The 25,095-nt window shown below is 45.4% G+C and overlaps 1 long non-coding RNA gene across 2 annotated transcripts; it reads left to right on the forward strand.

The window, feature by feature from the left end:
- Positions 1 to 25,095, forward strand: LOC107122297. Of its 2 annotated transcripts, XR_001482907.1 has the most exons (5): positions 1 to 151; positions 853 to 925; positions 3,000 to 3,049; positions 3,850 to 3,914; positions 25,023 to 25,095. It is a non-coding gene; the product is annotated as an uncharacterized LOC107122297 (long non-coding RNA). The 2 variants fall into 2 exon arrangements; XR_001482906.1 differs by lacking the exon at positions 25,023 to 25,095 and having other exon boundaries at positions 3,850 to 4,062.

Consider the following 25,095-nt stretch of genomic DNA (forward strand, 5'->3'; position numbering starts at 1 on the left):
TATAACTTCTGCGAGGTGATGGAAGAATGTGGTGAGGAAGGATTCAGCCTACCTTAGGTGTTGCAGAAGTTTCAGGAAGGGAGTGGATTGTGAACCCATGCAGTCTGATCCCAAGCAAGTCCATGCACCACACCGGGTTCAATACTTCCAGGTAAGCAAACATGGGATTGGTGTCCTAATCTAGAGGCAGACAGGAGTGGAGGGAAGTCTCGAGTAGAGTGCCGCAGGGCTCGGTCCTGGGCCCGGTGTTGCTCAGTATTTTTATAAATGACCTGGAGGAAGACATAGAGGTTACGCTTATCAAATTTGCAGATGACACAAAGCTGGGTGGGATTGCTAATTCTGAAGAAGACAGAGTCAGGATTCAAAATGATCTAGATAGGCTGGAACAGTGGGCTGAGACAAAATGAATTTCAATAGAGATAAGTGCAAAGTCTTACACGTAGGTACAAAAAATCAAAGGCACAGATATAGAATGGGAGGGACTCAGCTTGACAGCAGCACATGTGAAGGGGATCTAGGTGTTCTGGTTGATCACAAGCTAAACACGAGCCTGCAATGCGATGTGACTGCAAAGAAAACCCAACAGAAAGCTAATGCAATCTTAGGATGCATTAACAGAAGCACTGGGTCCAGATCACGGGAGGTGGTAGTTCTGCTCTATTCTGCTATGGTCAGGCCTCACCTGGAGTACTGTGTCCAGTTTCGGACACCACATTTTAGGAAGGATGTTGACAAGTTCGAGCTTGAGTGCTCCAATCCCTTTGTTTACTGTTCTTGAAGCCTGAGTAGCATTGTTAATGTTTTTACATTTTGTTTTAGATTGATTTATACCCCCACTTTTCTCCCCAGTGGGGTACCCAAAGTGGCATATGACCTTGTTCTCCCCTCCACCATTTTATCCTGACAACAACAACCTTGTAAGGTAGGTTAGACTGAGGAAGAGTGGTTGCTTGCATTACCATCCAGGAATGGCAGCAGCGATCCTACTGAGGACTGTTGGGGGGGGGGGAGTTCAGAGGCAATCAAACGGGCTGATAAAGAACCAGCAACCTGGCAGATTACAAGCTGGTCGGTTTAATTCCATGGAATTAACTCCATGGAAGCTACCTTGGAGACAGCCAGACTGGCTGTCAGTTTCACCTCTTTCAGTAAAGTTGGCTGGTCTGCTTGCTTTGTATCAGCCACAAGAAGACAGCCTGGTTCCAGTATCCCAATAAATAACATCATCACTATAACAAATCAATATAAGCTGTACCTGTTCTAAAATGAAACCAGAAATAGATAAATGGCACTTCCAGTAAATGTGTGAATGTACTGCTAATGAAGATGACAACTATTTAATCCTAATAATAATAATAATAATAATAATAATAATAATAATAATAATAATAATAATAATAATAATATACTTTATTGTCATTGTACATAGTACAACGAAATTAAAGATGCAATCATTTCGGTGATCTACAACAATATTCATATACTCTCACACACCATTCACAACTGTCCCATAACTCCCTTATGGTTCACATAGCAACTTAAAACCACCAATGTCACCCAAATTCCAATTTCATACTGCATTTAAGGCAATAATAGCTCTCGAATAAAAACTATTTTTTAATCTATTTGTCCTTGCTTTAATTGTCCTATATCTTCTGCCCGAAGGCAGCAGTTCAAACAGGGAATGTTCAGGATGTGACAATTCCTGCAAGATGTTCTTTGCTTTTTTCAAACATCTTGATTGTAATAAGCTGAATTTATACTTGTCTTTGGCTTTGGACAAGCCGATCACAGGACACCGGAAGGAGCAGGGATAATAGGCCCCACAGAAAGCTTTCAGGTGCTAGGAGAAGAGACATTGGGGAAGTGAAGCTATTGCAAATAACCCCTGTTCCCTACAACCCACTGACGCTGCTGCAGACCCACACACTGATCATTCCCCCCCCACCCCCACCCCGTTGACTTCCAAAACAGATGGCTGATGTATTGTTGGAAGAAAGAAATGGGCTGGAGTGCTACCTTCTGGCCCAGTCAAGAGGCACAGTGTAGAAAAACGAAGGAAGTAATGTCAACCTTAATTCTTTTTGAAACCTTGAAATGACGCCTCTCCCCAGCCTGCAGCTTTTTAAAAATAATGCAGACGGAACTCCTGTATGGGGGGAAAGTGCTGTCAAGTCACAGCTGACTCACGGTGACATTGTGGGGTTTTCAGGGCAAGAGGCATTCAGAAGTGGTTTCCCATTGCCCGGCTCCATGTCGTGACTCTGGTATTCCTTGGAGGTCTCCTGGTCACACCCAAAAGCACTACTTAGCTTCTGAGATCTGAAGAGATCAGGCTAGCCTGGGGTATCCAGGTCAGGGTACTCCTATAGAGCATCTCTCTTATCCTCTCCTCCAGTGGTTCATGAGAAGTTCCTAAAGTGATAGAACAAGCTCGGTAAGCAGAGATAGCACATTAATACCCTCTCTGCTGCTTATACTTCTGGGTTTCCCCGACAGTCCAAACAGCACCCCCATGGACTACTTCAGGTCAGGAAAATGGTGTGTGTAGGGGGGGGGGGGGGGGGGGACAGCCACTTCTCCAAGCATGCCATAATTGCTATCCAAATTGGGCACTGACATGGATGAACTGAGCAACTCCTGTGTGGCTGGTACAACAGGACGCGGGGGTGGGGACCCAGACCTAATCTATGTTCTCCCTAATGTGTGAGTCGGCCATTATAAACTGGAATATTGCACCTCTCATCTGATATGCACAACCACGAGTTTAAAAAAAATATTCTGTACAAGCAGTGAACCTCCTCCATAAGGGCGGTGGAGGCTGCCTCCCTACAAGGGGGGGAAGGAAAACCAACAAACAAAATGCAATTTAAAGAGTATTCGGTTAATAGTCAGTGCATTAGCCAAGAGGGTTTTTTCCCCTATTTCATGCATTGAAGGCTTGCAGGGTTTCCCAGTGTTGCTCTTTGTTCTGACCAGCCTCTTCCATCCCCCAGAAGGATCATTCCTGGGGCTGCAGGATCCATGCAGAGAAACAGCTGTGCAGGTCAGTGGAAAGAAAGAAGGGAATGAAAGCAAAGATATTGAAAACCAAACATCACAGAGGAGGGGAAGGGAGGAGAGGGGGGGGGGAGATTTCATTCAGAGGTTTTTCAGAAGGACGGTGCTGTTAAAGAACCCTAAGAATTGTTGCTCAGTATGCCTCTTGTCTGACTGAATTAATCTCCACTTCATTTGATGTAAAGTCTGCAAGATTTTCCTTCTGCTTTTGGCTGTTCTGGTGCTGGGACATTTGATCAACTATTGGTTTTAGCATTCTCAGCTAGAGAATAGTGGGAGATCTCTGTGCCATAGGGATACCAGCCTCCAGGTGGGACTTGGGGATCCCCCCCCCCCAAATCACAGCTCATCTCCAGACTACAGAGATCAGTTCCCCTGTGCATCATTTAGTTAGGCTCTTAGAAATGGACACCCCATTACAGTTTCTCAAAGAATCCCTTTTGGCCGGCTGTATTGTTATGTGTGCCTCACTTCTCTAAGCAGCAGTGACATTTCCAGGAATTACTACTAAACTGGGTTGGTTCCCTTTGGAGGAGAGAGAGCACAGGAGACGTATGGCATTTTTGCAGCATTTGGTGTATTTACAAATTAACAGGTTGAGTACAGGTGGAGGCACAGGGGCTCTCCTTCAGAGTAGCAGATCAGACCCCCTCATCAGAGCCCCAGAAGGACAGCTCCTGGCTGCACCCCCAAGGTACTTCAGCCAATCCACAGCAAAGTTTGTTTGCGTCTCTTTGTCCCTTCCAGTAGCAAGGCTGAAGCTTCTTTCTTTCTTTTTTTACACAGGTACAGACCTGCTCCCTTCCCTTCAGCCTGGACGGATGGTGATCATCTCTTCCATGCTCTGACAGGTGCTTGGAAAAAAGCCATTTCTGAATACTGAAGGCCTGTGAGGAAAAATATTTCATTGCTAAGAGCCAAACGAGATGTTACGGTGTCCATGGGTCCAACCTGTGGTCACTGATGCCATTTTAGAAGATAATCGAGCCATTAAAAAAATGCCACAATGGTGCAGTGGCACCAGGTGATCCTGTTCCACCACCACCACCACTTGGGTGGGTGCTGTTTTAGCACCTGAAAAGGCATGGGCTGGGGGGAAACAAAATTGCCTGTTGCTGCCACACCATGGGCTCATGGCATTTTTAAAAAGGGCTAAATTTGCCTCTAAAATGATGTCAGTAGCCGCAGGTTGAATCTTTGGCTGCTCTCACATCTAGTTTGGTAGTGGCTCTAAGACATATTAACATTTCCTTTGCCACGTATGATATAGAATAAGCCACAGGCATCAGAGAGTAAACACACAACAGTATTGGGTAGTCTCCTTTTTAACAAGACAGCATGAAAATCTTCTGTAAAAGTTTAATCTTAACATAAGAACATAAGAGACGCCAATGTTGGATCAGGCCAAAGGCCCATCCAGTCCAACACTCTGTGTCACACAGTGGCCAGAAATACCAGGTGCCATCAGGAGGTCCACCAGTGAGACCAGGACATTAGAAGCCCTCCCACTGTTGACCCCCCCTAAGCACCAATCTTACTCAGCTTGTGTGTTTTCGGGGGGGGGGCTGGCGCAGCACTAAGAATAGACTGGAATGTGGTAGTAGAGTTAGTTTGAAACACCAGACAGTGCCTTGTTGTGATCTGAGCACACGACTTATCTTTCCCAGCCTTCTCCAGCCAGATGCCCCTGGGCAAGGCACAAGGAGGGCTTGAACGCTAGGGACACTCAAACGCCCTCCAGTTTGGCTCGTGTTACATGAATACATGAAGCTGCCTTATACTGAATCGGGCCCTTGGTCCATCAAACTCAGCACTGTCTACTCAAACTGGCAGCAGCTTTCCAGGATCTCGGGCAGAGATGTCTTTCACATCACCTATTACCTTGGTCCTTTCAACTGGAGATGTCAGAGAATGAACCTGGGACCTTCTGCATGCAAAGTAGATGCTCTGCTATTGAGCCACGGCCCCTCCTGACTGTTCTGTTCAGTGTTCTGTTCAATGGTCACGGACAAGAATCTGATTTTTCACTGACTGGTTGGATAGTCAGTCTGTTCATTGTGGTTTGATAGGTTGTTTCACTGTATTCCTTTCTAAACATGCAGTACTGTGCAATTAGCCTTTCACACATTTGTGTTCTTACCAGCCCAGTTGAGTGTACCTCCATCCTTGCTGTGCAACTGATAGCTTACAAACCAGTCATAAATAAATGCTGGATTTCAGTAAAATCCTACCCTTTGGTACTGGTCTAAGTTTTCTTTAGCGATGGTAAAGGTTTCCCTTGCTCGTAAGCTAGTAAAGTCTGACTCTAGGGGGCAGTGCTCATCTCTGTTTCCAAGCCGAAGAGCCAGAGCTGTCCGAAGACGTTTCTGTGGTCATGATGCTGGCATGACTAAATGCTTAGGCGCACAGAAAACTGTTACCTTCCCACCGAAGCGGTACCTATTTATCTTCTTGCAATTTCTTGTTTTCTAACTGCTAGGTTGGCAGGAGTTGGGGCCAGAGACGGGAGCTTACTCCGTCACGTGGCACTAGAGTCTTGAACTGCCGAACTACGGACCTTCTGGCCTGTAGCTCAGCATCTTAACCTCTAAGCGATGGTAGTAGCTGTCAATCAATTGGGGGTGCAATAGAAGAAGACGAAGAAGAGATTGGATTTATACCCCACTCTTCACTACCCGAAGGAGTCTCAGAGTGGCTTACAGATCTCCTTTCCCTTCACCTCCCCACAACAGACACCCTGTGAGGTAGGTGGGGCTGAGAGAGCTCTTCTGAGAACTGCTCTTGAGAGAACAGCTCTGAGAGTGACTGACCCAAGGTCACGTCAGCAGCTGCATGTGAAGGAGTGGGGAATCAGGCCCGGTTCTCCCAGATTAGAGTCCACACTAACCGCTACACCAAACCTGATGTAGAAGAAGAAGAGTTGGTTTTTTTACCCTGCTTTTCTCTGCTCTAAGGAGTCTCAAAGCAGCTTACAATCACCTTCTCATTCTCTTGCCACGAGAGGCACTTTGTGAGGTAGGTGGGGCTGAGAGAGTTCTGAGAGAACTGTGACTGGCCCAAGGTCACCCAGCAAGCTTCATGTGGATGAGACAGGAATGAAACCTGGTTCTCCAGATTAGAGTCCACTGCTTTTAACCACTACATCATGCTGGCTCTCAGATCAGTTCACAAGGCATTCAACTCGTACCTGACGAGCACCACTGAACATATTAAGTTAAACTGTCAGAAGTCTACCTGGCAAAATTCTCAGCATCCCTATGAAAGACTGTAACTTTGCATCCATGTCCCAGCAACTGGAAGTACACAATCTCAGGGGCTGTTTGCAGAATTTTTAATTGATTAATTCTCTACATTTGCAATATAAATTCCTTTGCATATACCATTTATTTGCATATAACATCAGAATCTCAACATTGACCTGTTAGCACAAGTGGGAGCAAATGTAGTGAACAGAAGCTAGCACACTGATAGAAGGCAGTTCCCCTGCTTTTCTTTAGAAACTGTCCATGTCTGTAACAAATGGTGGTAGTCAGGAAATCTCACAATTGCACCCTTCAGATAGGAGTTAGGAGTGAGCCATGGAGCACCCACTCCGTGAATTCAAGTCGTATTAATTAGCACTGTTATGCCTCCCAATTGCTCCATGCTATTGAAGCACTTAATTTTATGAAAATTGATCCTTAATGAATTAGATAGGCATGATCTCCAGTGTTAAATTAGCTTCTCTCCCCTCACCTCATGATTGCTGCCCTTTTATAACTTCCACTGTTCAATCTAGACTGCCTGAGCTATTCTAATTTACCTTGGCAATTAGAAGTGGCAGACCCAGGCAGTAATGCTGATTAATGACACCCTTCAGATGCCTAGAAAGGGACAAGGTCAAGTTTGTGGTGTCTAATGTAACTCAGTGGCACCCTATTCTGTTTCTCCATGTCTTCTATGTATTGTATAGGTTTGCCCAAAGAAAATATAGCATCCACAGTCACAAACAGTATGAGCAGCACCAGAAATTTCCCTGAGAAAACAAACTCATTCGGACTACAGCTCTGAAATGAACTGCCAGCAGTGTTGTCTAGGAATGTATATAGTGGTGATCACACTAGAAATCATGACACAGGTCTCCTCCACACAGTCCAGTAGGCTTGTATCACTTGTGTTCCCGGGGGTTTAAGAAATCTTGTTGCTACTGGCCTAAGATGAGAAAAGTTTGTGGGAGGTACGGAGAGGGAGAGAAAGAGGAGGGGCCATAGCTCGGTGGTAGAATATCTGTTTGGTCTGCAGAAGGTCCCAGGTTCAGTCCCCGGAATCTTCAGTTAAAGGACTGGCAGTAGGTGATGTGAACAACCTCTGCCTGAGACCCTGGAGAGCTGCTGCCAGTCTGAGTAGACAATGCTGAATGTGATGGGCCAATAGTCTCAGTATAGAACAGCTTCATGTGTTCATGCGCTCAGTGAAGCATCTCCTGGCAAGCTGTACACAGCTAGTGGGTGATGTTCATCTTAGCTAATTAATTAATTATCGTACGGCATTGTTTGTAGAATAGCCAGGAGATTCTATGATTGTCTGGCAGCCAGACGTTCTAGCTCTTTAGCGTTATGCACCACTAGGTGGTGAGCCATATGCAATGGGGGTGGGGCGATGTATGAAAAGAGTCTGGCATAGCCTTCCTGAGATGTACAGAAAGCCAGGACTTCTCTCATGGATGGGAAGAGTGGATCCACAGGTCTGTCTCAGATCAAACGAGACAGGCCCAACCTCTGGTCTCTGTGATATTCACTTTTGTACGTTGAAGTGAATGGCTATTTTACTCTGAGGGGGTCCACCTGCCTCCTGTGTGTACATGCAAGTTCTCATATGTAGCACAATTTAGTAGGCACACTTCTCTAGATTGGGTCCAGTGTTCTAGAATGTATCGATGGGAGAAAATGCGAAACCAGATAGAAGCCCTAAGAGGCTTGGGAAAGAATTCCAGAGGTTGGGGGAGGGGACAGACGATTGGTTCCTCCTCTAACCCCTGTCCCTGCCCGCCCACCCCAGCTTCCTGCAGCAATTGTTTTCCAGTGTGTGACAATACAAGGGGGAAAAGATATTCAAAATTCAAGAAATGAATAAAACATCTGCAATAACAGCATGTCAGTTCCGTAAATGCATGGTGATCTGACAGGCATTATCTATTCCATTTGGAGTTCTTTATTACACATTACAGTGCAGAGTCCTCGATTCAGACTGTCTGTCGCAGGCAGAGGTGAGAGGTGAAACTGAACTTCAGAAAGCTTGGCAGTGCAGACCTCAGAACCCAGACTTCCTTTCCCCAGTGAGGCTTCTTTGTTGGCAGATATTCTGCCAAGTGCAGGTAACGACGAACACATTCAAAGCTCCATGGATGAACCTCCATTTCCCCCATTTGTCCCTCTGCTGTCCAAGCTAGCAAAGTGTTTTGAGAGGAGAAAGTAGGTAGACAGGACTAAGAACAGGCCATTGACAGGGTTATACCTTTGCTTTTTAACTCTCCTGACCTGCTTCCCCAATAGTGTTCTAGGTTACTGTTGCCCCCTGCTGGTTAGAATGTCAGCCTGGCTCATGAGCCTTTCAAAGCATGACTGCTGTGTAAGGTCCAAAACATATTTGGACGTAAACATACTGACTTGGATCCAGTGTTCCCTCTAAGCTGAGTTAGTGTGAGCTAGCTCACAGATTTTTAGCCTCCAGCTCACACATTTTTATCTTAGCTCAAGAAGGATGGCTCCAGAGCAAACTAATTTATGCAGTAGCCAAGTCGCCTGCTCACAACTTTAATGCCGGCCGCTCACAAAGTAGAATTTTTGCTCACAAGATTCCACAGCTTAGAGGGAGCATTGCTTGGCTCCGACTGAGGTTTTCTGCGGACAGAACAATTTCACCCCATGGAGCACAACTTTCTTGCCTCTCCCCTCTCACTGCAGTTCAAAGTGCCTTCTGAAATGCTGCTCCTGCGGAACAGAAATTCGGGGGGGGGGTGTTTTTGTGGCTGCAGGGGGAGAAGGGAGAAGAAAAAGTCATACTGTGCAGGTGGAACTCGGTCCATCCACGGAAACACTCTGGTGGACCCAGGCTGCTGTTTGACCCGGTCCCTTAATCTAAGTTGAGTGTTTGATCGCAACAGGGTTACGGGGAATGTTTATTGTCTATACTAGGGGTGGCCAAACTGTGTCTCGGGAGCCGCATGCAGTTCTTTCACACTTATTGTGCGGCTCCCAGCAGGGCAGCTGGGGAAGCTAAATATTATTAGCAAACAAATATCATTGGACAAATAAATATCTTCATCAATATCTGTTTTTACCCCTTTTTGGAAGTCTCATTTAATGTTAATAAAAAAACAAATTTGCATATTTTCCAATAAAACATGTAATATTTGTTCATGTCTTGCAGCTCTCAAACATCTGATGTTTATTCTATGTGGCTCTTACGTTAAGCAAGTTTGGCTACCCCCTGGTCTATACCCTTCCAGAATAACTGGTTGACTGGGAGATCTGGGCTTGGGCATTTCATTTAATATGTATCAATGAAATTTAATATTTTAATATTAAATATTTAATATGTATCAGTGTGTATTACATAAATATTTAACATGTATCAATGAAATGCTCAGCTTATGATAGGAATATGTATGTAAATGTTGTATATGGACCAAAGGGTTGGATCCTTCAGCTAAGTAAGCATTCTCTTCATTAGTGGCAAACTCCTCCTGTTTAAGGGACGCGTTCCACCACTTGAAGGAGTTTTTCCTCAGTGCAAGATCCTTCATTTGCAGAAGTAAAATATTCTTGATATTTGGTACAAACCCCAAAGAAAGGATTCTTGCTGTTTCAAGCTCCCACATTGTCATTCTACAGCTTTCCTATATGTTTCCAGGTTTTCCTTCTCGACCTCTCAATGTATTGATAATTCATTACTATTCATTACTATTACTATTAACTTTTTTACTATTCTTTACATTACTATTAACAGTTTTATGCTGTTGCTATATTATTGTAAGCAACACTGAACCACAGGATCATCATATTACACAGGCAAATTAATAATGTAATAGAAATAAATAAATATAATAATATACACTCACACCTCTGGATGCCAGTGGCCAAGGACAGGCAAGAATGTTCAAACAACAATTCGAATGTGTTGATTTAATAATCAGAGAACAGCTCTGATAAATACGTGGGGCTCCCTGATCTAGACAGAATTGGAATCTATTGGGCTAATTAGTGCTCTGCAATTGGAACTTAGAAGACTTTGAAAAGTATTGGACTTACATTCTATTATGTGGACTTTCTATCATTTCATGTTTATCAATGCTCAATTTGGACTTTCATACATGTACTTTAGTAGAGTATAAGATAATACACATTGTTCGTGATTCTGTCACAGTTGCTTTTCATTACAGTGGCTAAGGGTGCAGCATGTACACAGTGAGGGACGATTCTGCAGCTCTCAGGAAAGTTTTGATTCACAGCAGCTGCTTCTCAGTTAGTTTTGGTGGCTGTACTCATGTAAAATGGTGTGAGAAGAAAAGGCACATTAAGGCAATAACTGCTACACTGGTGCAATATGATATCCATCAAGCTTAGGCAAATCTTATATGGAAGACTCATTTAGGGAGATTGTCCAAAGCTGTTAGTCATACATCGTCCAAAAGTAAGCTGTTAATTTAATCTTCCTTAGATTTTCTCCACTGGCACCTCTCCTGTTCAAGCTAGCAAAGTGGTTCAGGAGGAGAAATAGGGCAGAGAGCACATTTTAGAGCATAGAGAAGCTTAACCAGCTAGTTGTTGAAATTCTATAGGACTTAAGAATGTTTACAGCACTTTTGGAGAGGAGGCAGTGGTTGGAGGAATGTATTAGAAAGTAGGAGACATGAGTTCAAGTTTCATCTCGGCCTTGAATTCTCCGAGTGTCCTCGGGCCAGTTATACTCTCTTAGCCCCAGGTTTTGATCTGCAAAACTGGAATAATGTCAACCTGCTTGACGAGATTGTAGTCAGGATGGTTACAAAGGGGTAGCTGTCTTACTAGTCTATTGTAGCAAAATCAAAGACAAGGCCAGCAGCACCGTAGACTAACAGCATTTATTTCTATATGAGCTTTTGTGAGTCACAGCTCACTCCTTCAGAGATGTGTAGATCAATCTGGGAATCTTACTTAAAGAGGATTACAAGAGGGGGGGAGGATAGGGTTGCCAGTTCTGGGTGGGGAAATACCTGGAGATTTGGGGGGGGGCCTGGGGAGGAGCAGAACCTCAGTGGGGTACGGTGCCACAGAGTGCATCTTCCAAAGCAGCCATTTTCTTCAGGGGAACTGATCTCCATCCCCTGAAGATCAGTTCTAATTCCTGGAGCTCCCCAGGCCCAACTGGAGGTCAGCAACCATAGGGGAGGAGGGGTTACAGTTGAGAATGAAATCAATACTGAATAGGGTTGCCAAGTCTGGCGTTGTGCCGCAGCGGAGTTTTCCCTCGGATGACCGTGGCCCCGCCCCCAGCGTGCCCGGCATGGTCGCATCAATTCTGGGTGACGCGCACGTCGGGGTGGGGCTCCCCCCGGGGCCCGATCCGCCAGCGGTGGGGAACGGGCCTCTGGGGCGGGGTTTTCCCTGCCCCGCAGGGGGACTTGGCAAGCCTAATACTGAACCTTTCAAGTGTAAATCTAACCTTTCCCCCTCACTTTCTGTCTTAATTCCTGCTTCCCCCCTTGTAATCTCCCTCTTAAATAATATTCCCAGTTTAATTGCTACATATCTGAAGGAGTAAGATGTGACTCATGAAAGCTCCTGTGGAAATAAATATTGTTAGCCTTTACAGTGCGGCTGGACTTCTGTTTTATTTGTTGGCAAGGGGAGGCATGAGAAAGCCTGTAAAGCATCCTGCATGTGAAAAAAGCTCTGCATAAAGAAGTAATTATTAATAAAAGCCGCGTGCTTTAAACTCTTCTCTCATATATCATTCATGCTTTCAACAACCTGCCAATACTGGAATGTTGCAGGTACTGTGGTAATGTACCTCAGCGCAACTTCTGTGCCTCCTCCAGAGGCAGCCAGAAAGGAGTACATCTGAACTCTCTTTGAAACCTCAAGCCTTCGATATTTATTTGCCAATCCCAAATTCAGCTTGAAAAGGATGGCATGTTCTCCTGCTGCTTTTCTATTCACTCCCCTTGCAATAGCGACAACATTTTAGGCTGAAGTCTGGAAGACGGGCACCAGGCGGACAGGCGGCTCCCCTAGATCTCCACCACTGCAGACACCGAGTGCTTCCTTTCCTCCCTCCGCAAGATCTATCTGCCCTTCAAATGTCAAGCTCACACACAGCCTGAGCACGGCACAAAAGCAACCACTCTTCTTTGAAACCTAGGCAACAGCAGCCAACCAACCACAGAGAGGCTCGGCCAAGCCTCTACATCTGCCTTGCCAGGTGATTAAACTTGTTTCTCAGCACTATATATTCTATAGCTCTCGCTTGGAGCCTGTGGGGGAACAGTACTGTGTGGGTGAACGGCAAGCACCCTGGTTTTGTTCTGTCGTGTGTTTGCTGGGCCGTGATTCACCTCTCGCGTGAGTGATACACGCTGCCCTACATCTGCGCGCAATGCTTCCACTCACATCACAGGGAGGTGCCCACGTCAACCGGAAAGCGCTCTTGCAAGCCACAGCTCTTTAGACTCCCTTGTGTCTGGGCCCAGACTAGAAATCAGAAACAGGGAAAACGTCTCCATGCAGGAACAGAAGAATGCAGAAGGCAAATCAGCCACATAGAAAAGCATTGGTGCTTTAAAAAAAACATAACAGTGTTATATACGATGCTGAGAGTTTGGGGCAGGGGTACAGTGCCGTTGGTAAATTGGCATAATACCATTGGGGCAAGTTAGATTTAACACTGCTCCTGGGGGAAGCCATTTCAATAATAACGGTGAGATTGCTTGATTGAACTCTGGCAAGAATAATAGTGGCTTTCTTGTCAAAGGGTTTTTTTAAAAACAAAATATTAATATTTTACCTATCAAGGCGAGGGATATTCATTTACATCATCAGATACCCGTAAACATATGCCTACGGGCTGTGCAGTGGGATTATTCAACACAGAGAACAGCATTATTTCACCAAATCTTCCATTTTTCAACCATGTTACTTAAAATAAGGCAATTTAAAAATCTCCCGTGACTTCATAGGGGCAATGCTTGAATGACTCATTCATAAAACAAGTGTCATGTGCTGGAAGGAATACCCCAGAAATCTTTATTCTTATCTGGAAAGACAAGTCCAAAAACCTCTAACAATAAGGTTTTGGAGGATACTGTTTACCCCAGCTTTACAGCTGTGACGTCGACCAATCTTTCAGTACAATCCAAAACAGAGTTACACTCTTCTAAGTCCACTGATTTCAATAGACTTAAAAGGGTGTGACTCTGCTTAGGATTGCAGTGTTTAGCTATCTTTCTTTCCAGGGCTTTTTTTGTAGAAAAAGCCCAGCAGGAACTCATTAGCATAACAGGCCACACCCAACAGCAGGAACTCATTAGCATAGTAGGCCACACCCTGACAGCACAGCACATTAGCATATTAGGCCACACCCCCATGTCACCAGAAGTGTTGTCACCCATCCACACCCACCTTTTGCTTCTTATTCTGTTTACCTTGTTTGTTGTCAAAACCCAGGGCTTTTTTTGTAGCAGGAACCCTTTGCATGTTAGACCACACACCCCGAATGTAGCCAATCCCAATGAGTTTCTGCTGTTGGGTGTGGCCTATTATGCTAATGAGTTCCTGCTGGGTGTGGCCAACTCGGGAGGCAGCCGGAACTCTGTTCCTGTGCGTTCCTGCCCAAAAATAGCCCTGTTTCTTTCCATTTTTACATTACATTCATAGGTTCATTATTAGCTGTCTATCTTTTCTCATATTTGCACTAATAGTGCACAGAACATTTGGCATTTGAGTGGGCTTGGAAGAGCTGGGGATACTTCTCCCTTTATATATATAAAGAGAGAAGACTCCCCCCCCCCACCCTTTGATGCAATAACATCTTTGAATATGTCCTTTGCCATGAGGCTGAAGTTCATTCCCAGTTCCTTGTTTCTTCTTTATCCGTGACTTATTCGTGAATCCAACCACAAATACTGAGGACAGTTTAAAAGCTCTGAACCCCAAAATAAAATTTGGATCCCCACAAATCATACATCCCCACATTCAGAGGACTCTGCCCTCTGAGAGGACATCTGCTGTTTCCTGGTCCAAAGCCCAGTTCTTGCGCCAGCTGCTCCAAAGTGGGGTGCCCCCAGGACAAACACACAGGCAGAAACTGGGGCCAAGCTGCACTACAAAAAAAAATCTTTGGACCACCCCAGATCACACATCCTCACACTCTGGAGACTATAACATATACAGTGGGGCCACTGGTTCTGGCACCATGAGCTTCTACTTGGGCTGCCACCCGGAAACCTGTATTGCAAAGAAGAGGGAACCAACTTCACCCCCCTTTATTAGCCTTGGTTCCAGAAATTATCCAACACTGCAAAAAGAATGATTCATCTGAATTGTAGGCCTTCTGTTCTATTTTGTACTTCCTGTCCACCCTTGGTGCTCGCTCTCTCTCTCTCTCTCTCTCTCTCTCTCTCTCTCTCTCTCTCTTTCTTTTTGTGACAAGGTCACGGAAGTCAGGAGGTGACCTCTGGGTGTCTATTTATCCATTGTTGAGAATTCCAGCATGCATTGTCCAGACATGAACAAGAAAGTTTATTCTGAGTGATGGAATACAAGTATGTGCTCTTTCGCAATGAATTACATTTGTTGCAAATGGACCTTTTCTGAGTTTCTTTTTGACAAGGAATAAAATCAGGGCTTTCTGTCTGCCTTCTGTGTAGCCAAATACTAACTCTGCCCTTTTGCTGCTCAAGGTTGGACATCTTTGTTTCTGTGGCAAGATTTGAAGCAGCGTATTTTATGGCAGGAATGAGGTCACTGTGTCTTTTTTTTAAATAGCTGCTCTGTGAGTCTGTCATTTCCCTATTTGCAGTCTCTTTGGGATCTATATCCCCATCGTAGATCAGCGAATGCTGAAAGAAATTCAGCATGATGGTGCCCTCTGTTGCTTACTAATCTAATCCGCTTTTCCTGTTATCCTACCCTTCGATCTTCAAAAAATATTTTGGGTAGGCATCCCTTCTTCTCAATGTCCCTTTAGAAAAATGTCCCAGGTACAGGAGAAGCCCGCAATTGCACCACAAAGAAAAACTTGAACAGATCCGAACACATGAAACTGCCTTACAACAAGCATGGCCACTGCCTCTCTGGAATCCCAGGCAAAGGGTCTTTCTCAGCACTGCTATTTGGGACTTTTTGAACTAGCGATGCCAAAAGAATTTGGGATACTCTGAATGCTGGTCTCTGGCAATTTGCCTGAATCAGTCCAGGTGTGAAATTTCAACCATACATCCTCTTGAATTGAGGATGGAGTATAGACAGATTGGAATTCATCTATTTTCACTGGAGCCTCATTGATTCTGGTGATTAATGGATTTCTTTTAGGTTTTAGAAGTGACCAGATAAGAACAGCTGCATCCCTCCCCCAGGTGGACCAGTTCCCCTTGATTTCCAACAATATCAGAAGCATTGATTCTGTTTTTATCTGTTAAAGGTGATATGTGAGAGTAATAATGCTTGTCATTAACTTTATTTTTTTTGCCCTCAAGTCACAGCTGATTCGTAGTGGCTCTGCAGGGTTTTCAAGACAAGAGATGTTCAGAGGTGGTTTGCCATGGCCTGCCTCTCTATAGCAACCCTCAACTTACTTGGAGGTCTCCCATCCAAATACTGACCAGAGCCAACCCTGCTTAGCTTCCGAGATCTGATGAGATCAGGCCAGCCTGGATTATCTAAGTCAAAGCAGCAATTAATTAAGTAATTAATTAATTATTGTATGGTAGTCTGTGTAGTATAGCCAAGAGATCCCCAGATTGTCTGGCGGCCAGAAGTTCTAGCTCTTTTAGTGTCATGCACCACCAGGTGGCGATCGCGCTAGACTTGTTTTTATGGCAAGAGACATTTCAGAGGTGGTTTGCCATTGGTTGCCTCTGTGTCACACCCCTGGTATTCTTTGGAGGTCACCCATCTGATGAGATTGGGCTGGCCTGGGCTATCCAGGTCAGGGCTCAAGGCAGTTATTTACTAGCATTACCTAAAAGCTTTTCATGCTGAAGTTTGCAGATTCAATTCCTAGCACTGCCAGTTTAAAAGGATCAGGTAGTAGGTGATATGAAAGACTCTAGCCTGAGATCCTGGAGAACTGCCACCACCCAGAGCAGACGAGTGGTCTGATTCAGGATAAGGTGGCTTCATTTGTTCAAGTCCAGATGGGCTCAGCAGGGTATCAAGGACCAAACAGTGTCCTATAAAGCCTGGAAAACTGACTTCAGTGCAAGAACCTCATCTCCATACTAAGACATCAGCTGCTGCCTAACTTGTCTCCCTGAAAGTTTCCAATCTGCCTAGGTTTGGGTGTGGTAGCGGAAGGAGCCAGAGGTCTGTGGCCTCTTCCCTGATAACCATTTCCCTCACACCTCTCTTCTTCCTCCTGCCCTGAGCCTCATCTCTTCATCTGCCTGGAAACATCTGGCCTGTCTTTTTTGCTATGACTGCGGAAACCTGCCCTCTCCCTATTACCCAATAGCATGCCACCTCCAAGCATCAAGAATGGTGGGCTACTTATTAGACTAGCAGTTCCATCCTAGGCAGAGATACACCCTTCTAAGCCCATTGGCCTCCATGGACTTAGAAGGATGTAACGCTGCTTAGGGTGGCACTAAATATTCTTAGTCATCATCAGAGTAGGAGATAATTGCTGCCCATGCTGACCAGAGAAGGCACAGCCCCAAAGCCCCTGGCAAGAATACAGCTGTGCCGTTCTCAAAACAGCACACTGGCCGGAGAAGCTGGAAGTATTTATTTGCTTCCTTCATTTGGATCCCACTTTTAGCCCCAATGGGGACTCCAAGCAGATTTTGACAAGGTAATTCACCAAGGACTCCTAAGTAAATTTAGCAGTCATGGGATAAGAGGCTGGGTTCTCGTATGGATTAAAGATTGGTTAAATGACACAAACCAAAGAGTAGGGATCAATGGAGGGAAGTAAGCAGTGGGGTCCCACAAGGATTGGTGTTGGGGCTGGTACTATTGAATTTATTCATAAATGATCTGGAACTAGGGGTGAGTCATGTAGTGGCCAAGTTTGCAGATGACACAAAATGATTCAGGATGGTGAAAACCAAGGCTGACTATGAAGAGCTCCAAGAGGACCTCCACAATCTGGGTGAGTAGGCGACATTGTGACAAATGAAGTTCAGGTTTGGTAAGTGTAAGGTGATGCACATTGGGACAAAAAAATCCCAACTTCAAGTATAGGCTAATGGGGCCTGAGCTTGTTGAGACTGAGAGGGGAAAAGATCTTGGGGTCATAGTGGTAGCTCAATGAGAGTATCAGCCCATTGTGCTGCAGTAGTGAAAAAGGCAAACTCTAGGTTAGGGATTATTTTATAAGAGATTGAGAATAAAACGGACAATATCGTAATGCACCTGTATAGATCTATGGCACGGCCTCATTTGGAATACTGTGTACAGTTCTGGTCACCGTATCTTTAAAAAGACATTGCAGAGCTGGAAAAGGTACAGAGGAGGGCAACCAAGATGGTTAGGGGGTTGGAGCACCTTCCCTATGAGGAAAGGTTGAAGAATCTGGGTCTTTTCAGTTCAGAAAAGAGACAAGTAAGGGGGACATCATAGAGGTTTATAAAATTAGGCATGCGGTGGAGAGAGAGTTGACAAAAAGAACTTTTCCTCCCTCTCCCAAAATACTAGAACTCGAGGGCATCCAATGAAACTGATAGGGAAGGACAAAAGGGAATTCTGTTTTACACAGAGAGTAATTAAAATGTGGGATTCACTGCCAAGGATGTAGTCACGGGCACAGGAATAAACAATTTTAAAGCGGGATTAGATAGTTTCACGGAGGATAAATCTATCAGGGGCGACTAACCATTGTAACTGGGGGGGAACCTTCACATTCAGAGGCATTAAGCCCCTTGAAACCCTTGTCCTCTGAGCCCTGTTGTTGGCCATCCATGGGAATTGGTTGACTGCTGTGTGAGACAGGATGCTGGACTAGATGGACTACTGGGAGGAGGGAAGGGAAGAAAACGCAAAACTCAGCTTGTGTCTTCTGCAACGTATAAAAGGCTTTAATTAATTTCAGAAAACCATGAATACTGGTGTGTCGATCTGGGATCCATGGAAGACCCAGCATATCCTGTAATCTAACTATGATTTCAGGGACACATAATGCTTCTTGGGAACAGAAGTTTTGCAGTTTGCCGACAGCTAGACACTCAGAGTGAAAGTTCTCTCTCTCTCTCTCTCTCTCGCTCTCTCTCTGTGTGTGTGTGTGTGTGATGGACATTTGAAGTGAAATGAAGCAGACTGTTATTCATTGTCCACCAGCAGTCATCACTTTGGATTTTTACAGTTGTCTGGTCTGTGCTGCTTATACTATTTTAAGCTCTGACAGAGCAAGCCTAGATTCTCTGTGCGCAATATTTAAGGGCAGACATTTGCCCTTTCAGCCAGCATGATTTAAAATGGGATTTCAACCATTCCCTGATATCCAAAACAGGCTTCTAATATATGTTTCCTTTGCTTACTTGTGATCCTGTACAAATACCCATTCTCTAAATGACATATATTTAAAATTCCTCTAACCCTAGCATATCTTCTGTTTTGTACATTATTTTATATAATGGCATATTTGCCATAACTGACTGTATGCTCACCAGAAGTCACTTTGGTCTGTGGCTGATGCAAAATGGTTCTATTCTAAGAGTCAGCTGTTCAGCAGTGAGCCAGGTTCCTAGAACTGTTCTTCTGAATGTCACTCCAGTTGCCAGGAAGCAGAGATAGAAAGCAGTGTGAAAGGGTCACTTTGCACGCTAGCTTTTTAATGTGTATATGTCAAAAAGTAGATGTGTACATGCAGCAAATGTCAATTTTCAATCACTTTTGATACAGATATACTGTCATCAGATGTGGCAGCTATGCACAGTGGTATCCTCCCAGCTTCTTGATACATGTGGCCGCTATGTTGACTGAATGGGACCAATGCGTGTGTTTCACATGTGCATGCACTTTCAGTATGGGCTAAGTGACCACTGGATTTTTCAGGATTCTGGTCCATACATAATCAAGTTTGTATGGGCAAGCAAAATACATGTCTGTCCAGGCAATGGGATGACCACGTGGGAGCATCCTTAGTAGTGCACATTCCCCAAATGTGTGATTTGCCAGACTTCTGGTACAAATGGATGCTGCCTCTGAAAAGCCCTTATGCACCAGAGGGGAAAGATTTTGTGCCCCTCCCCCATTTCAGTAAACGAAGGGCTCCAAGGAATTGTGTTTGCTGCTGTAAAACAGTGCTGCTGACCTCTTTTGATCACTACTGCTTCCAAAATGCTTCTTGCAGGAACAAAGAAGGCTAAATCCGAGAGAAATGACCAGATGTCTCCAGCATTCCTAAAATTCCCTCCAGTTACCAGATAAGCTGCCTCCCCCCCACCTCTTGCAGTGTTAAAGCACTAGAAACTCTTCTAGATGCTGCTTAACAGCTTAATAAAGTGATCTTGGCATGTGGCTTGAAAACATTGTTGAGGGAAGGACAAGAGAACTGAAAGATCATGAAGTAGTTTTCCACACCATTAATTTGGGGGTGGGGTTTGCATAATTGATGTGCATTTGTCTCACTTTCATGCACAGACTATGGACGATTCTGCATTGGCTTTTCTCTCCGTTGTTTTACCAAACCCACCTTGGAACAGAGATTCCCTCTACATTGCATGCGGCTTTCACTTTCTTTGATCATCAGATTTTATGGTGCCCTCTACACTGCATGCCGCTTTCACTTTCTTTGATCATCGGATTTTATGGTGCCCTCTACACTGCATGCCGCTTTCACTTTCTTTGATCATCGGGTTTTATGGTACCTTCTGCATAGATTCATGGCCATTCAGGGGTGACTTCGCAGTCAGTATGGCATTGGCCCGGGGTATTTGAATGCGGTTTTGAGCTGCAGCTTTGGTAAAACGACAAAGGGAAAAGCCAATGCAGAATCGCCCATTGTTGAGAAAATGTGGAGTGAATGTCAGATGCAGAATCGCCCATGTTTTCTCTCCAAGACATATACCTATTGTGGGGCTATTCCATTTTCCCAATCATAATATTTTGAATCTGAGAAGATATCCAGACGACGTTGTAGATGTCACAATAACTTGTGCAAATAAACTCTGGTTAGGCTACCAGTTAAAATTAACGAATCCTGGCTTGTGCTTAAATCCAGGTTGGTTTGGTTCTTGACTTCTGTTGACCTCCCCAGGGAGCTGCTGAAGAATCCACCCACCTGTGGGCCTCCATGGGGCTGATAGCCCGGAAATACGGTCAGAGGGATTTGGGAGAGGGGAATGTGGCACTTTCATGAAGAGATGGGCAGACTGGCAGCAGAGGCAGCCGTGGTGAGGGCAAGGCTTGAAGAGACAGAAGCCGCAGCCTCTTAACCTTCTTCCGGAGAACCATGTCTAGGAATCTCGGATCAGCAAGAACCCGTCACAGCCCCTCTAGCTAGGAAAAAAACCCTTGGAGAATTCCTATCTGTGTCCCATCAGGGGCGGACTCCCTGGTGGTTAAAAAAGAAAGCAAGAAACCAATGTATGCTTAGATTAAGGACCGTAATTATCACACATGTCTCTGTGTAAGGAAAAAAATGAAGCCGCCTGAAGGTGCGTATATTGTAAATGGTTAAGGGCTGTAGAGCTGCATTTCAAAAGCAATGGGGATTGTTTTCTAAGCTACCTTGACAACTTCGGGCTACTCCCTGTATCATTTTTCTTTGGCGCCACAGCGCATGTCACTACTTTAAGTCAACAAGGCACAACCCGGGGAAGAGTGCAGGCAGAACTTGGCGTCCTCCTCCCATTATGCATCAAGGAGCATTTTAGTTGGATACAAGAAAGACAAGTTGGTCCAGCTGCCATGTAGTAGAGGGCTGAATACTGATCAGTACTCTTTGGAAGCTCTCTGCTCCTACCCCCAATCCTCACTCCCAGCCCTTTGCTTCCGTGGTGCCCTGAGACAGGTAGGTGGCACTTGATTGATGGGTGGATTACTATCTTAGTGCAGGAAACACGTTTGAGAGGCAGGTTGCTCTCCTCATGGGGAAGATTTCCCATTTTGCTCTCACTCCAGAGCAAAGACATTCATAGTGGCAAAGGAGTTTCCACATGGAGGTTTTCCTCATGCTTTCTCTTTTCACCCATGGTTTTCCCTGTTAGGACACTACCTATACTAATTTTTAAAAACAGCCAGCGTAGCCCTGACCTGGATGGCCCAGGCAAGCCCGATCTTGGAAGCTAAGCAGGGCTGACCCTGGCAAGTATTTGGATGGGAGCAGGTGTCAGTTCCTGCAAGAGCGCACAGGAGCAGAGCTCAGCAGTAAAGAGCCCAGGGGGCGGGCACATGCAACAAGCCCCACCCCCTGCTCCCAGCAGCCCTCAGTCAGAGCAAGAAGCAGCCAGGTAAGTTGCAGAGCTCCCCCCGGGCCCCCTGTTCCAAAACAGTCCAGTGGCACCTTTAAGACCAAGTTTTATTCAGGTACAAGCTCTCCCTCCTCTGTGAGGACAGAGCGGTGGGTGTTGCCTTCTGACACACTTCCGGTGATGTCAGGGTGTGTGGCATATGCAGGGCTCTAGTCGGGGGGGAGCTCTCAGGTACGGAGCTCCGGAAGAGAACCTCTAGGGGGCGGGGCCGTCACGTGGTGAAGCCCCGCCCCTTCTTTACCCCGCCCTCTGCTTCGATCCTCATTCCGTTTGGGAATGAGGATGAAGCAGGAGGGTAAGTAGCCGGGCCTTCTGACACACTTCCGGTGATGTCAGGGGGTGTGGCCTTCTGTCACTTCCGGTGATGTCAGGGGGCGTGGCATATGCAAATAAGTTATGCTAATGAGTTATGCTAATGAGCTCCGGCAGCTCTTTTTCTACAACAAGACCCCTGGGCATATGCAAATGAGTTATGCAAATGAGCTAATGCACGTCTTTTTCTACGAAATGACCCCTGGATGGGAGACCTCCAAGGAATACCAGGGCTGGGAGGCAGAGGCAGGCTCTCAAGCCACTTCTCTGAACGTCCTCCATGCCCCAGTAGGAGTTGCCAGAGGTCGCCATGACTTCCAGGCATGGGCAAAAATGCAAAAATATATCTTAAAAAGCCAGTGTAAAGTCCAGCAGTGGTGGGAGGGAAGAAAAAATGGCGGGTGCAAGGGGAAATGGCGCCAGCGGTGGTGTTGACATGGGCATGGGGATGCAGAAATCCATACCTTCCTCTCCACACTGTCCCTAAGTCCTGCTTTGTGTATGATCTTTCAGAAGCAGGTTTGTGGAAACCCACAGCAAAGCTGGGGGAGTTCTGGAAGGGGGACAAGTGCACAACAATGTAGTGTGGAAGAACCAAAAAGAACCACTGCACTGTTGGGGGTGTGCGGAGGAAAACCTCCAAAAGTGTGGAAGGCGGGCTTGGTCAGCTCCCTCCTATCCTGCTTCTCTCATATATTTCCGCATCACCTGATCAGTTTGTAGGGAAGACAGATAACAGACCTGGCTTTTATTTTGGCTCTAAAGGAACACATCTTTGATTTGGCAGTCACGGTATCAATGAAAAAATCTCCTGCTGTTTCCTTCTGGTACATAAATTAACGCCTGACTCTATAAGTCTGGTGACAAGTGGTCTTTATTTAGAAGAACGGCATCCGAACAATAACTGAGGAGCCAGAATAACTGAAAGCCTCAGAAAACATTGACTGCTACGGAAGCAATGGGCTTTGAAAAGGGTGCCTGGAAACCCCCCAAGGACCTTCCTGGCTGAAGGGCTGGCTGCCTTTCACAGGACACTCGCAAGGTCCAACAGCTGTCCCAGCACAAAGGCCATGCATCGGTGCCTTGTAAGGTATTCCCCATCCAGGAAGCGTGAATGGTCAGGCAAAGTGACAAGTGACACGTCCTCTCTCTCACCAGCTGAGTATTTCAGCCAGCAGAGATGACTAACAGCAGATGTCCAGATGGTTCCAATTTCAGGGCTTAGGTGTGGTGTGTCAACATTTCTGATGGCTGCTACCGTCCAGATGTGTGGTATGTCTCAACCTGTGCTCTTTCTCAGGAAGCCCTACACAGCTGACAATGGTGGGATGCCTGAGGTACACAGCAAATTTCTGGACATGAGTATAGAGGATGTCCCAAGGAATATGTACCCATCTTTTCTGGGGATACTTCAAGCACTCTTGATTGCAATGTTGTAAATTGGGCCTAGCGTAGAAGAAAAATGAGGCGCAGAATGCACACACAGACTGCTGGTAGTAACCAAGTTTAATAACGTTTTAACCCTGCCCCCAACAGTCTGGTAAAACTCCTGCAGAGCACAAGATTAACGCTTATGTTACTGCACAATAGCACTGAATTTGGAAATGTCAGCAGTTCGGTAACAGGTACGATAGTTATGACCTCAGTCCGTGAATTGTTCACTTGTAACCAGGCTTAGTATAGAGACAGTAAACTAGGGAGCCATTGTTGCACAGGTGTGCAATAAGGAACAACAGTTTTGCTTTTGTACTTTGAACATTGACGGTATGAGTATAATCTTAGAAAAAGCAATTAAATCTATGGCAATTTGTTGCAGAGGGGGAGGGAACATGCAGCACATGGCACTTCTTTAGGAAACAACACATGAATGATATATGAATGTGCTGTGTGATTCCACATGACTAACCCCTGATTCACTGCAGAGGTGCAGGGCCCCAGCATGGTGGGGAAATGGGTATGCTTTACCAGGATGGGAAGAATAGGAACAGTGCTACAAACCCAGTATCATTATATGGTCCCATTATTACTTTTATTTTTATTTTATTCAATTTGTACCCACCCTCCCTGGAAACAGGCTCAGGGTGGCTTACATTGGTTGGTACATACATCACAATTAAAATCCATATTAAAAACATTTAAACAGTTCAATTACAAATAAGAATGTAAAATCCAGAAATAAAACAGATTTTTTTAAAAAAACACACAACACAATTCATGAGATTATTATTTGAGCATTTTAGGCCTCTTTTCTTCCCAGAGGGACACTAAGTGTCGTATCAAAAAACATCCCAAACAGACAGGCAAAGAACGCACAAACAGATCTGGGCTGGTCAGGGTCTGCCAGGCTGACTACTCCGGGGGACTGTCTGCAAGCCCCCAACCAAGAACCATTTGGCTCCCGCCCTTTGGCTTGGGCCTCTGGCCCCGCCCAGGCTAAATACCTTCAGGAAGGGGGGGGGGAGTTAGCCTAGATGGAACTCAGCAGGATCTTCCTTACTTCCCCCTCAAAATGTATTGGATGAGATAACAAATACAAAGTCATGAGAGATGTGGGAGGCACTCTGACTGATGGGTGTCGTAGCCACCTGTGATCTCACTGTGTAGCAGGATAGCTTGTGAAGATGACAATAAAGGTTAATCAACATTCCCGCAGAGGGTTCCAACGTTAATTTAACAGTGAAGAGGCAACCTCTCACAGGCAAACTAAACACATGGGAACCTGGATCTCCACCAAAGATCCAAACAACGGCCAGGGAGATGCAATATGGTGGAAGGATATTTAACACTTCCCATGTCTGCCATTTCTTCGCAACCCAGCTGGGGATTTCAGATGAGTTTTTACCACCACACTGGGAAGAGAGCCCCTGGGGGAAGTAAGAGCAAGAGAGAAACATAATGGAGGAGGAAGGGATGAGACTGGGCTAGTTTGGTCAACCAAATTAGCATGTTCGATATGTTTTATTTCTTCACACTTTGCTGTCATGGGTCTGCCTGCCAGGACTTCCTCTGATGAGGAGGACGAGGAAGAGATGGAGGAACCTGGTCCCAGCCCTTGGATGCTACAGGAAGAC

Source organism: Gekko japonicus, unplaced genomic scaffold, assembly GCF_001447785.1.
Source record: "Gekko japonicus isolate JY-2015 unplaced genomic scaffold, Gekko_japonicus_V1.1 scaffold618, whole genome shotgun sequence".
NCBI lineage: Eukaryota > Metazoa > Chordata > Lepidosauria > Squamata > Gekkonidae > Gekko > Gekko japonicus.